Source organism: Meriones unguiculatus, chromosome 8 (genome assembly GCF_030254825.1).
Source record: "Meriones unguiculatus strain TT.TT164.6M chromosome 8, Bangor_MerUng_6.1, whole genome shotgun sequence".
Classification (NCBI taxonomy): domain Eukaryota; kingdom Metazoa; phylum Chordata; class Mammalia; order Rodentia; family Muridae; genus Meriones; species Meriones unguiculatus.
Window position 1 is genome coordinate 73,274,911 of NC_083356.1, and position 13,202 is coordinate 73,288,112.

Below are 13,202 nucleotides of genomic sequence, written 5' to 3' on the forward strand. Positions count from 1 at the left end.
AATGTGCTTAACACTCTCTAGGAGAGGGCCCTGGGAGACAGGGGGAGCTGGAAAACTCCAAATGAGCCTCTGATTAGCACCTTTTTATTTTGTCTTTTGTGCATGAGGGGGTAGTATGTACATGTTCGTGTGGGAGTCTGCATGTATGGGGGTGCGTGTGCACTAACGTGAGCCCGTGGAAACCGGAGGCAGAGGTCGGGCATCTTCCTCTGTCACACTCAGCCTTGTTTTTTAAGACAGGGCCTCTCACTATCTCAGCGAGGCTAGCCTTCAAGCTCAGGGGGGCTGTCTGCCTGAGCCTCCCCAGCCCTGCGGTAAGAGACAGCACCGTGGCTGGCTTTTAAGTGGGTGTTGGGAATCAAACTCAGATCTTCCTCCTTTCACGGCAGGCACAGCTGAGCCGTCTCCCCACCCCCTGGTTAGCAAATGCCATTTTATAGGTCGGGGAAACGGAGCAGAGAGGAGCTTGCTCAAAGTCACGCAGGCAGAAGTGGAGAAGCCAAGATCTGAAACCCCAGACACTGGCGTCAGGAGCCCAGCAATGACTCAGAAGCTGTTTGAAGCCAGTCTAGGCTACACAGTGAGCCTGCTCTCGGGAAACGAAGGGACGGGGGTTGACATCAGTGGCAGAGCTCTTAAGGCCTTGTGTTCATCCCCAACACTGTAAATAAGAATCAAGGCTGGCATGGTGGCCCTCGCCTGTCATCCCAGCACTCAGGGGGCTGAGGTACACAGATCAGGGCTACACAGTGAGGTCCAGTCTCAGAACAAAAACAAGACAAACAAACAAAAAAGTCCTAGGTCAGCCCGCTTCAAAAATAAAACAAAAACATGCAAAAATAAAATATATGAAAATAAAGTTGACTCATGAGAGAAACTTGAAAATTGTCCTAGCTGGGCGTGATGATGCATGCCTTTAATCCCAGCACTTGGGCAGGCAGAGTCTGGCTGAGAGCTGTGAGTTTGAGGCCAGCCTGGTCTACATAGCAAGTCCAGGACAGCCAAGGCTACACAGAGAATCCCTGTCTCCACAAACCAAAACCAACCAACCAAACAAAAATTGTCCTACTGGCCTGGGGCTGTGGCCTGTGCTGAAGAATAGCGATGTTGTCCTGTGAGGAACAAGGACCTCTTGGAGCTGAGGACAGACCCTAGATGCAAGGCTTGCCTGGAGAGGTCTGAATTGACACAGGCTCCGTTGAGGTGATGAAGTACTTCTCCGGGCAGAGAGGCCTCCTCGGCTGCTTCCTCAGGCTGAGCATTAGATGGACAGAGCTGGGACTAAGTCCCAGGGTGGCAAGAGTGTCATGGAACAAGACTATAATGACCGTAAGGATGGGCACTCGACTGGCTGGCTGGTCGGGAGGAGTCTGTGGGTTGTGGCAGGAAGCCCTCCTGGTCTCAAACATTGGGGCCATACTGTGGGTTGTGCTCCTCGTGGTTCAGGCCACAGGCTTAGCGGAGGCTCTGCAGACAGGACGCTGGAAGGCCGGGAGGGTCAGGAGTGGCTTGTCTCTCCTCAGCCAGCCCCCAGTCCCTGTCTGGGCTCTCTGATTTGGGGGCCTGCGTTCTGGCCACAGGCCAGCTGGCGCCCTCCCCTCTGGCTGAAGTGAGTGGAGGGTGCTGCCTTCCAAGTCTTCAGTGCCCGCCCCCCGCAGACCCACACACCCACGAAGCTCCAGCCCGGGTGTCGCGTCCCCTGTGCCTGCTCTGCGGCCGACACGGGCAGAAACATCATGGGCCCCTTCACACCCTCTAGACCTGTTTTAGAGGGTGGGGAGGGTGTGGACGAAAGGAAGGAAGGATAAAACGTGTGAGGGGGAGAGCATGAGAGGGCTGTAGCCACCAAGTGCAATCTGGCATAGAGAAACTTTGCCACAGGCTCTGCGCAGTGCCCACTCGTTTGACCCAGCCAGAGAGGGCACTCTTTATTCCTGCAGGGCTCTGCTCTGAGGCCTCTTTGGAAGCCATGGCTGCCCTTGTCCTGTGTACCCTGGCTCCATCGTCTAAGGAGTGACTGTTTAAACCATCAGTCACTCTCCCTCGTATGTCTTCCCAGCACCTCCAGGGCACGCAATTTCAGATGAGTTCAAGGTTCTTTGTCAGCCTTGGGGCACGCTGACAAGGCTGGAAGAAGAGCCCGCTGCTGCAGTTTGTCACTGTGGCCACGGAGCCCCTGGGATCTTGGTTGTCCGGCCTGGCCTGAGAAATGGGCATCTTGGCGGGCTGGCCACCACCAGGCAAGCTTGGCTGGGGCCCTTCAGGAGAGACAAAGAGCAGCACAGCCCCGGGAGCCGCGCCCCTGCTGGAGAGCGCAGCCCGCAGCCCGCAGCCCGCGCAGCCAGCAGGCCATACATAATTCATTGCCAAATGGAGCCGCGGGCGCTCGCGCCGGGCCTCTCTGCGCCTGGCACTTCGCTGACTGCTCCTCGCACGTCGCCTCGTTGCATCTTCATGGATGCGGGGTGCGAGCCTCCCCCTCTCACCCAGGGCGACCCCGGGGGCTCCCACGCACGCACGGCCTCCACAGGAGCTACACAACGTCTCACTGACCAAGCAGGGCTCCAGGCAGCACCCCACCCATCACTGCTTCTGCCCATTTCTGCTGAGGACATAGACAAGGAAAGAGACAAGGCTGAGATGAGAGGGACAGAGGGAACCCCACCCCAGACAGGCTGCAGTGGGTGGAGAGCCGCAGACACCTGAAGCTAGGGGCCCCTGCCACCTCCCTGCTCAGCACCCTGGTCTCCTTGAAGTTAAACTCTGGCCTGGCCAGCCAGGGTACTGACCAGGCATTGGATGGCCTCGGCTTGTTCACTGTGAAATGTGAAGGGCAGGGGCCATCACTAGGGCGGCTCGCACCAGGCTGAAAACACAACGCGGTGTACCTGAGGGACTCATCAGAATTTGTAGAATGAAGGAAAGGCTCAGGATCATCAAGGAACACGCTGGCTGGCTGGGAGTGCTGGTTCTAGGGAAATGTTGCAACTATGAAGAATAGCAAAAGGTTCCGTAAGGTGATGAGAGCATTCTAGATCTTGACTGGGATGAATAGGAAAAAAAAAAAAAAAGGCACAGAACTGGGACCAGCAAGATGGCACAGACAATAGAGGTGCTCAGGGCTCAGGCCCGACCACCTAAGTTTGATACCTGGAATGCACAGGTGGAAGGAGAAAACCACCCTCACAACACTCTCCTCTGCTCCACACCCATGAGGTGGCTCAAGCGCCTTCCTCCCAAACAAATGTTATATATGTATTTTCATATATAAATGTGATATATATATATATATATATTGCACAGAACAAAGTATGTCACACACAAATGACTGTGAGTAAAACAGGAGGCCTGAAGGCTGTCGGTGGGCTGTCTGTACCCACTCCCTGGTGCCCACCCTGAGTCTCTCTGTGTTGTTTATTTTATTTATTTATTTGTTGTTGTTGTTGTTGTGTTTTGAGCCCAGGATGCTGTTGAATTCACCAAGAGTCTGAGGAGGGCCTTGAACCTCGGATCCTCCTGTCTCCATCTCCCAGGTGCCGGGATGAGGGGTGAGTGCCACCAGCCCCTGGCTTTTTATTCTTACACCTATTCATGGCTACAGTAGTCTCAACAGAAGTGTCAGCTAGAGCACACGCGGGCGCCATCCAGCACTCTGATGAGCAATAGGGCTCTTGTCATCTCCTGCTTGCTGACCCACCCACGGGGCCCCCAGAAGAGCAGGCCTAGGGGAAGGAACACGGGGGAGGCACACTGAAGTGTTTAGTACTGTTGCACTTTACGTGGCTTTTTACAGACCCCATTTCCTCCCCTTCTTGGGTCCAGGTTCCTGGTTGGAAGCACAAAAACAAAACAACAACAGCAACAAAAAAGCCAGCTCCTGCCTAGAGCTCACACATGTTGCCAGCCAAGGGTTTCACTTCCTTCAATCTTTGGCTCAAGAACCCTAAAGAAGCCAGATGTGGTGGCACATGCTTTTAATTCCAACATTCAGGAGGCAGAGGTAGGCAGATCTCTGCGGATTTGAGGTCAGCCCTGTCTACACAGTGTGTCCCAGACCAGCCAGGCCTGCATGAAGAAACCAGGCCTCAAAGAAAACCTACCCCGGAGTCCAGCTGACCTCTGGTCTTCTCCCTATCGGCCAATCAACACAGCGCAGGTTTATATAAGCTGAAGTCAGAAAGTCATTCAACAAACATTCACAGCACAGTCCACAGACCTTACATGCTGGAGTAGGAATATTGCCGGAGTGAGGAGAAAAACCAGCTGTTCTTTTCAGAACTTGCGCTATGGGAGGAAAGAATGGCAGTCCTGGATTTTAAAATGTGGCCAAAAGATTTTGCTCAGTGGTTAAGACCACTGGCTGTTTGCTGATGGCCTCAGTTCAGTCCCAGCATCCATGTTGGGTGGCTCGGAACTGCTTCTAAGTCCGGCTCCAGGGGATCCGGCACTTTTTTTTTTTTTTGTCTCTACTGGTACCTGCATTCATATGCACATACACTGGCCACACATATACACATAATTATTAAAAAATTAAAAATCTTTTAAAATGTGGCTGAGATTGTGCAAAGAAAAATAACAAACCTCAGCCCGATTAGGTGTCTCTGGCCAGAGTCGGGACCTCCATGCCACTGCTGGACACTGTAAAGCCTAACCTTGGCCGTCAACTTGACCACGTGTGGAATTAACTGAACCCAAACTGTGGACACTCCAGAGAGATGTTTTCTTAATGCTATTATTTGAAACAGGAAGACCCACCCCAAATCTAGACCACACCTTCTGGAGGCAGCCACATAAAAGGACATGGAAGAGGAAACTTTGCTTTTTGTCTGCTGTGTTCACTCTTGCTGTTAAGGTCATCTATCCTGTGGCTGCAGCTGGTATCTCCTCCAGCATCTTCAGGGGTCCAGCGCAGACTGAAGACCAGAGGCTCTCTAGGACTCCAGCACCAGCCCAGGACTGCACAGATATCAGTCTTTGTGCTCTCTGCTTCAGTTCCTGTCTCAGTTTCTGGCTTGAGTTCTTGTCCTGACCTCTCTTCATGATAACTATAAACTACAAGATGAAATAAACCCTTTCCTTCCCGTGGTGCTTTTGATGATGGAGTTTGTCTCAGGGTTGCTTTGCTGTGACGAAACATCTTTACCAAAAGCAACTCAGGGAGGAAAAGGTTTATTTGGCTTAACTATCCTGAATCACAGTCCAATGAGAGAAGCTTAGGGAGGAATTCAAGCCAGCCTGGAACCTAGAGGCAGGAGCTGATGCAGAGGTATGGAGGGGTGCTGCTTACTGGCTTGCTCCCCACGGCTTGCCTAGCCTGCCTTCTTTTGCATATAAGTGTGCTCTATCTGTAGATCATTTGCATGACAGAAGAGGGCATCAGATTCCAGTATAGATGGTTGTGAGCCACCATGTGGATGCTGGAAATTGAACTCAGGACCTCTGAAAGAACAGACAGTGCTCTTAACCTCTGAGCCATCTCTCCAGCCCCCAGCCTGCCTTCTTATAATACCCAGGACCATCAACGCAGAGGTGACACTGCCTACAACAGCCTGGGCCCTCCCCCATCAATCACTGTTAAGAAAATGCCCCACAGGCTCGTCCACAGGCAGACCTTATGAGGGGTATTGTCTCAGTGGAGGTTCCCTCCTCTCAGATGACGCTAGCTTGTGTCAAGTTTATATAAAACTAACAGTAATGAAAGGTAAACTTGGACAAGGACCCATGTAAAAATGCTAGATGTTGTAATCAGTGTGAGGGGCAGAGATAGGCAAATCCTTGGGACTCCCGCTGGCAGCCAGTCTAACCTAATTGTTCAAGCCTAAGCTAGTGAGAGATCCTGCCCCAAATGAGATGAGGGGCTGGAGAGATGGCTCAGAGGTTAGGAGCACTGGCTGCTCTTCCAGAGGTCCTGGGTTCAATTCCCAGCAACCACATGGTGGCTCACAACCATCTATAATGAGATCTGATGCCCTCTTCTGGCCTGCAGGCACACATGCAGGCAGAACACTGTATACATAATAAATAAATAAATAAATAAATAAGCTTTAAAAGAGAGAGATGAACAGAGCGTCTGAGGATGAAACCTACATTCCTGTGGCTCCACACATCTATGCATACACCTGTATACACACACACACACACACACACACACACACTGAAAAAGAAAAAGAAGAGAAAATGGTCAGAATGCATGAGTGTCCCCAGGGGAAGAAGTGTAACTTGCAACTTGGAGCTTTGGAGAAAGAGGATAGAAGCCAGGCAGCAGCTTGCCTGGATGGGCAGCAGGATGGGGAAACGCGGTGCTACACCCATCACAGCTGGCCTCGGAAGCCCTCCGCGGCAGACCTCAGCCACGGCTTTGTGAGTCCGTCAGTATGTGCTTTGGGCATCCCTACCAATGATTAAGAGCAGATCATTTCCCACCTCTGAAAAGTGGACATCTGACTTCCACACAGCTGCTGGACACAGGCAGCCACTGATTCGAACAAAAATGCTGGGTTGAGTGATAAGTTCTGGGCTGGGTATTGGGCTCTGACAGGCATCAAGGAAAACAGTACTCGTGTTAGAGGGCGTTTAAAGTGTCCATTTAGAAAACATGCAGTGTGGACCAGGCTTGTGCTGGAGCTTTGACTCAATCTTGTTTAACTCTCCTGTTGCAGACCAAAAGCTCCGGCGTGGCATTCTCTGCATCCACTCCGATGATCTCTGCCTTTTAGTGGCGTGACTAGTCCATTTATGTGTAGTGTAGTGTACTTATTGTTATAGGGTGCTCTAAGCCCACCGCCTTGTTATCTGCAATCTCATTGCCCCCCCCACATACACAAACACACACACACTACTGACGTTGAACACAGGTCTCATACATGCTAAGCAAGCATCAACCACTTAGTGATATCCCAAGTCCTGCCCTTTACTCTTCATTTTGAGACGGGGCTTCATTGTGCATCTCAAGCAGGCTACGATCGTAAAGATCCTTCTGCTCAGCCCCCACCAGCTACTCTAAGTAGGATGTCCCTTCCTGCCCCACTTAATGAGTCTTTATAATTCGCTCGAATTGTTTTATGCCTATGCCTCTTTACATCTTGCTAAGTTACGTTCCTGTGACTGTAACAAAATAACTGAGGTAATCAGCTGGAAAGAGAGAAAGTCTGGGGCACTTGACTCTGCTGCCCTGGGCCTGTGAAGAGCAGCGTAAATGCAACAGAAGAGGGCTTTCCAGGGCACAGAGAAAGAAAAGAGAATAGAGATTCTGAGGTCCCAGTGTTCAAGAACATAACCCCAGTGATATCTGGGGTTTAACTGTTATTAGTTTATCTGTTATTGGTATTAGGCCTTGCGTGCATGTGTGTTCTTGTGCCTGATGCCCTCAGATGTAAGAAGAAGGCATTGAATCCTCTGAAACTGGAGCTACAGATCGTTGTGAGCCACCATGTGGGTCCTGGGAATCGAACCCATGCCCCCTGCAAGAATAGTCAATGCTCTTAACTGCTAAGTCATATCCAGCCCTCTTCCATGTGTCTTAAAGTAGCACAGCTTACCTGCAAGGCTCAATGACATCATGACCATGTAGGAGGCTTCGAAAAGCATGCAACAGTCTCCTGCCTGAAACTCTGACCACGTGTTGTGTTTTTATAAGTCTAAAACTGTATGGTGGAAGGAAAGAATGAACCACACAAGCACCAGGGCACAATGGCAGTAGTAATTACAAGTAATAATAACAAGAAAACAAAAAGTATTCAGGTCTTTGAGGCCCAAGGGACAATGCAGGTCCCAGGGATTAATCTCAAGTCATCAAACATAATCTGCTGAGCTATCTCCATGGTGCTTGTTTCTCCATTCTGAAAAATGGTTTCTTTAAAAAAAAAAAAAGTTTATTTTTTTATTTATATATTTATGTATTATGTATACAGTGTTCTGTCCACCTGTACATTTGCAGGCCAGAAGAGGGCACCAGAAAGTTGTGAGCCACCATGTGGTTGCTGGGAACTGAACTCAGGACCTCTGGAACAGCAGTCAGTGCTCTTAACCTCTGAGCCATCTCTCTAGCCCCTGAAAAGCAATATCATGCACAACAAACTAACAGTGCTTTCATCTAGCACCTGGCGATGCTCTTCCATTGTCTTCTGGCTATCATTGCTTTTATGCGAAGTCTGCAGTCTATTTTTCTGTCTTTGATTTTATATATATAAACACACACACACACACATACACACATATATATATATATACAGGGTTTCACTATGTACACATGACCAGATGGCTGTGTGTATCTAATGTGATTTTCTTTGAACTTACCCTTTGGGGTTCACTGAACTTCCTCACTGGTACCTTTTTTCAGTTAAATTTGTAATATTTTCTGCTAATTGCTTAAAACATTGTTTTTTCTTCCGGGTTCTTTTTTCCTCCCTCTGAGGTCTGGGGATGTCTGTATCTCACGGGTCATTGACACTTTGTTTCTTTTCTTTTCCCTTTGTACATGAGCTTCACTGTAGATAATTGGACCTGCCTTAACTTCACTGGTCTCTTTTTAAAAGGAAACACTTAAACGGTGTATTAAAGGTGTGTGGTGATGCACACCTTTAATCCCAGAGCTTGGGAGGCAGAAGCAGGCAGATCTCTGTGAGTTTGAGGCCAGCCTGGTCTACAGAGGGTGTTCCAGGACAGCCAGGGCTACACAGAGAAACCTTGTCTCCAAACAACAAACAAACAGAAAGAAAAAAATAAATATTTACTTTTTCATCTCTTTCCTTTCCTGTGTGTGTGTGTGGGGGGGGTTACCCACAGTTGGGTTCAGTGCAAGAGAGAGGAAGAGGAACACAGAAAGGGAGAGGGAGAACCCAGAGTGTTCGTTCACACACAGGTATGCACGCCGCACAGGCAGAGGTCAGGAGACAGCCTGTGAGAAGCGACTCCTACCTCTGCGGCATGGGTCTGCTGATGTGGCTGAGGCTGGCAGGCTTGGCACCAAGCCCTGTGCTCAGCCGTCTCACCATGCACGGGGATGCTTTTGGAACTGAGTAAAATGTACTTCTGGTTGTTGTTTGCGACAGACACGTGGCTGAGGATGCCCTCGTGAACTCTTGATCTTTCTGCTCCCGTCACCCAAGTGCTGGGGTGACAGGCATGGGCTGTCACACCCAATTTTCTAATGTCCTTTCAACCTTGTCCAACGAATGGCCGGCTTCAGATGTTGTATTTTTCAGTTTAGAATTTGATTTCAATTATTCATTCATTCCTTCCTTCATTCATTCATCTGTCTCTTTGTTTGTTTGTTTGTTTGTTTGTTTGTTTGTTTGTTTTTAGGCAGAGTCTGTGTAGCCCTGGCTGTCCTGGAACTCACTCTGCAGGCCAGGCTGGCCTCAACTCACAGATTTCAGCTGCTTCTGCCTCCCGAGTGCTGGGATTAAAGGCGTACAACACCACACCTAACCCAAAATTTCATTTCAACTTCTTAAAAAGAAATTTCCACCTCCCCACCCCCACTAGCCACACTTTAACTACATTCCCATTGAAGATAAGCTGAAGTCCTGACCCTTTACCCCCTAACTGGGAAGGTGGCAGGTCATTCTGTCCTGGAGCGAGGAAGACAGTCTACAGTCTGTGCCCTCACAGGAAGAGGTGGAGACAGAGGAAGGGCAGCAGGTTAAAAATGGAGCCAAGGGCTGCTCCACCACAGGCAACACCAACAGCCAAAGCTGTCATGCCAAGCCGGGAGGCCTCAGGGGAAGCAGTCCCCCAGAGCCTGGGAAGGAGAGACCTGTTGGTGCTTTAGTGAAGACCCCTGGCTTCCCGGGACGCTCCAAGCCACTCAGGCTGTGGCATCTCGCTCTAGCGACATGGGAAATTAAGGTACCCCTGGACTGTCCTGTTGTGAGGACCCCTGTGTCACGTAGCTGGCCTCATGCTTTGTCCTCCATGAGAAACGAGATCCCACACCGTAATCCAAAAGGAGCTCTTCTTTCCTTGCATGGCTTCTTGTCGGCAATGACAAAATTAACTTTTGCAAAAGGCTACCTACCTCCAGTTAGGTAGGAAATACAGACACGGAAAGACAGACGGGATCCCACGAGATGCGGTCTCCACGAACATGTTCTCATGGGCCAACATCCTTCAGCTAAGTCCCACCTCCAAACGTTTCCAGAACCTCCCAAAATGGTACTGCCAGGTGGGAACCGTGCCTCCCATACAGGAGCCCTTGGGGGGGACACATTTCATCCAAACCCTAGCAAAAGACAACAGCCCTGTCAGGCGTACAGGACAAGCCAGGGCAGCCCAGCCAGTGCCTGTAAGAAGCATTGCAGAGAGCAGCCCTCCTCCCTGCAGTGAGCACCATCCCTCCGTGCAGTGAGAAGCGCCCCTCCCTACTCTCCCGTGTCGGTCTTTTTTTTTTTTTTTTTTTTTTTTTTTTTTTTGCTTGCACCAAATACCTTACTGGAGGCAACCTAAGAAAAGATGGATTTATTCTGGCTCACAGCATAAGGTCCGTCATGGAGGCAGGAGCGTGAGGCAGCTGGCCACGTGGCCTCCACGCTCGGGGGCAGAGCCGGGTGGTGCCTTTTTATTCAGTCCAGGAAGCCAGCCCATGAGACGATGTCGCCATTTGTGGGGAGCCCCCCCACCTCAGTTAAGCAGACTGGTCCCGAGGCTTGTTCCCACGGTGAGTCCAAATCCCACCAAGCCACCCACCCGGTAAGGTGACCGCATGGTGATTCTAAACTCTGGTGACCGTGTGGGACACACAAGCCGCCCTTGCAAGAGAGAGCCGGAAGAGTCCCTTCCAGAGATTCATCCCCTAAGCTCTGGGAGGGACCCGCGCCTCCTAGGACACGCTCCCAGGGCAGGAGGAAGCCACCAGCTAAGAGCCGTCAAGGACTCTTGCCCAGTTCACGGCTGCATGGTAATGCTCAGTCCATGGGCTTCAATTAGTCTGAATAAGAAAAAATATCAAAACATTGGTATTTTTAGGGAGCTTTCCCATCTGGAGTGGATCGCCCACAAACAGTGGAAGCTGCAGCACATAGAGGGAAGCACCCACTGTCTTTGAATGGGCCTGTGGAAGCCACTGCAGCTACCTAGACTAGCGATGTGACCCTCTGAAAGACCCTGTCCCTGGTGGACCCCCTCCCCTCCATCTACAGAAACAGATGTCCTCCCAGCCCGCCATCAGAAATTAGAAGCCCTGACCCCTGACCCTGCTTCCAACATGGTAAGGCTGGACATCCCAACGACTCTCTTTTCCTCAGTCTCCCCATCTGTAATACAAGGGATATGTGCCCAATCCGGCCATCAGGACACTTATTTTTTGTTTTGTTTTGTTTTGTTTTTAAGAATGGTTCTGGAAAGCCAAAGAGCACACACCCATCCTTGCACCCCAGTTCTGGGGCTTTCCCTAATGCCAAGTGACCTCAACAGATTTTTATGTTAAAAGTGGGGACCAGGGGAAATGGGGCCAAATCCCCCTGAGGGAAAAATGAGAGCTTTCAAAGAGAGACAAATAACTCTCAATTTAAATGCATAAGAGACCAGGCTGTGCCGCCACATATGCAGATCAATGCAAATGAGATGCAAATGGCCCAGAGTAAACCTGGGTTTGCCAGCATGCTTTGCCAAGCAAGTCAGTGAGGAGGTTCAGCCAGGTCTGGTCTGTGCCAGAAGCTCACATCTGGGGCCTGGAGGCCTAGGAGGGAGTACCAGCTCCAGGAGGCTGTCCCCATCACAGCCCTCCCCCTGCTCTCCCCAGGACCACACCCTGGAAGAGCAGAGGATACAGGCATGGGGACTGCAGAGCAATCACAAGGACACAGGATGAGGCTGAGTTCATCTCCAAGTCCTTCCCAACCCAGGCAGGGGCAGAACCCCTTTGGAACCTTTGATTCCTTTGGTGTGTTGTCACCTGACCCTGTGACCCTTGACACCTTGCTTTCAGACACACACCATCAAGTGGCTTAAGTGAAGTATGGCTTGGAAAGGTCATCTTGTTAGACGGAATGACATTCTCAACTATTTAACTTTTTGCGGGGTTTTGGGGTTGGGGGAGAGGTTGCTGAGACAGGGCCTTTCTACATAGCCCTGGCTATCCTGGAACTCGCTATGTAGACCAAGCTCAAACTCCCATGCACCACCACGATTGGCGTGGCTTTGTTTGTTTGTTTGTTTGTTTTGTTTGTCTATTGAGACATGTTCTTGCCTGGCACCCACTATGCAATGCAAATGTCTGTGACCCTGTGGCAGTGTCAGGGGCTGATAGTGGAGATTCGGGGTGACTCGAGGATGTCCTGTTTTGGGTGAGACAGGCCTGCACCTCCAAGGGCCGAAGCTCTAGCCACTTCGTTGGCTCAGTTATTTCCCTTAGAGAAGATGGTGTCGCAATCTGGTAGGACCAACAGTGAGCAATTCCTACAGCCATGGGGAGATGGGAAGGCTTCTAGCATGGCCATAATTTGGCTTGCGTTGGTTATTGACCCTCCTTTCGTTGTAAGTAGCCTGCGCTCTCTCCAGATGGCAGCGTGGGACAGGAGGATGTGGAAGGCGTGTTTGGAGTCTGTGTAGGTGGTTAGGGACCTTGTGCTGACTAGAAGGCACCTGTGAGAGCTATTAGTTCCGCTGTTGCTTAGTGGTGTGGGCGGAAACGATCCGTGCCTCAACCTCCTCGATAGCTGACACTGTGGCATAGCCCGTACTTTGGCCCCCTAGTGTACCAGGTGTAGATGGCCTCGGGCAGCGTGCTGTCCTGTATGTGTGAAGGATGGGACAGTAGTTCCTCTAAGGTTTCAGTTCAAGAATGGGATGGGGGAGTGGCCTGCGTTTGGTTGGGGAAGAAGATCTGAGATGTTGAGAGGCAGGCATGATTGGAAAGTCAGCGTGCCATCTTCTACCAGTGCCACCTGGAGAAAGAAAGCCTGGGAAGGAGGTAGACTCTGTGAGCCTTTATCCATTAAGAGGTGGGCCAGGTGGTAGGAGGAGATGATGGTGGTAAGTGACCTGAAAACTGGGTTTTGAGCAGCTGCTAAAGAGTGTGTGCAGGGTGCCCATCCCTGGGTGAGAAGGTCTAATTTCTTTCTAGGGACACTGTGGGTGCAAAAAGAAGATCCCAGTTGGTGGCCTAAGACCTGGGACCCCGACCCCATAGCCATCCCTCTTTTTGTGTTACATGGAGGGAGAAGGGACAGGTTAGGTGATTTCTATCTAAGGTAATGGTTTTG

At 50.6% G+C, this 13,202-nt stretch overlaps 1 long non-coding RNA gene across 1 annotated transcript; it reads left to right on the forward strand.

The window, feature by feature from the left end:
* The first annotated feature begins 1,097 nt into the window (after positions 1-1,097).
* On the forward strand, positions 1,098-5,920 carry LOC132655873 (uncharacterized). The gene is made up of 3 exons (XR_009593792.1): positions 1,098-1,329; positions 3,464-3,548; positions 3,823-5,920. It is a non-coding gene; the product is annotated as an uncharacterized LOC132655873 (long non-coding RNA).
* Positions 5,921-13,202: the final 7,282 nt, after the last annotated feature.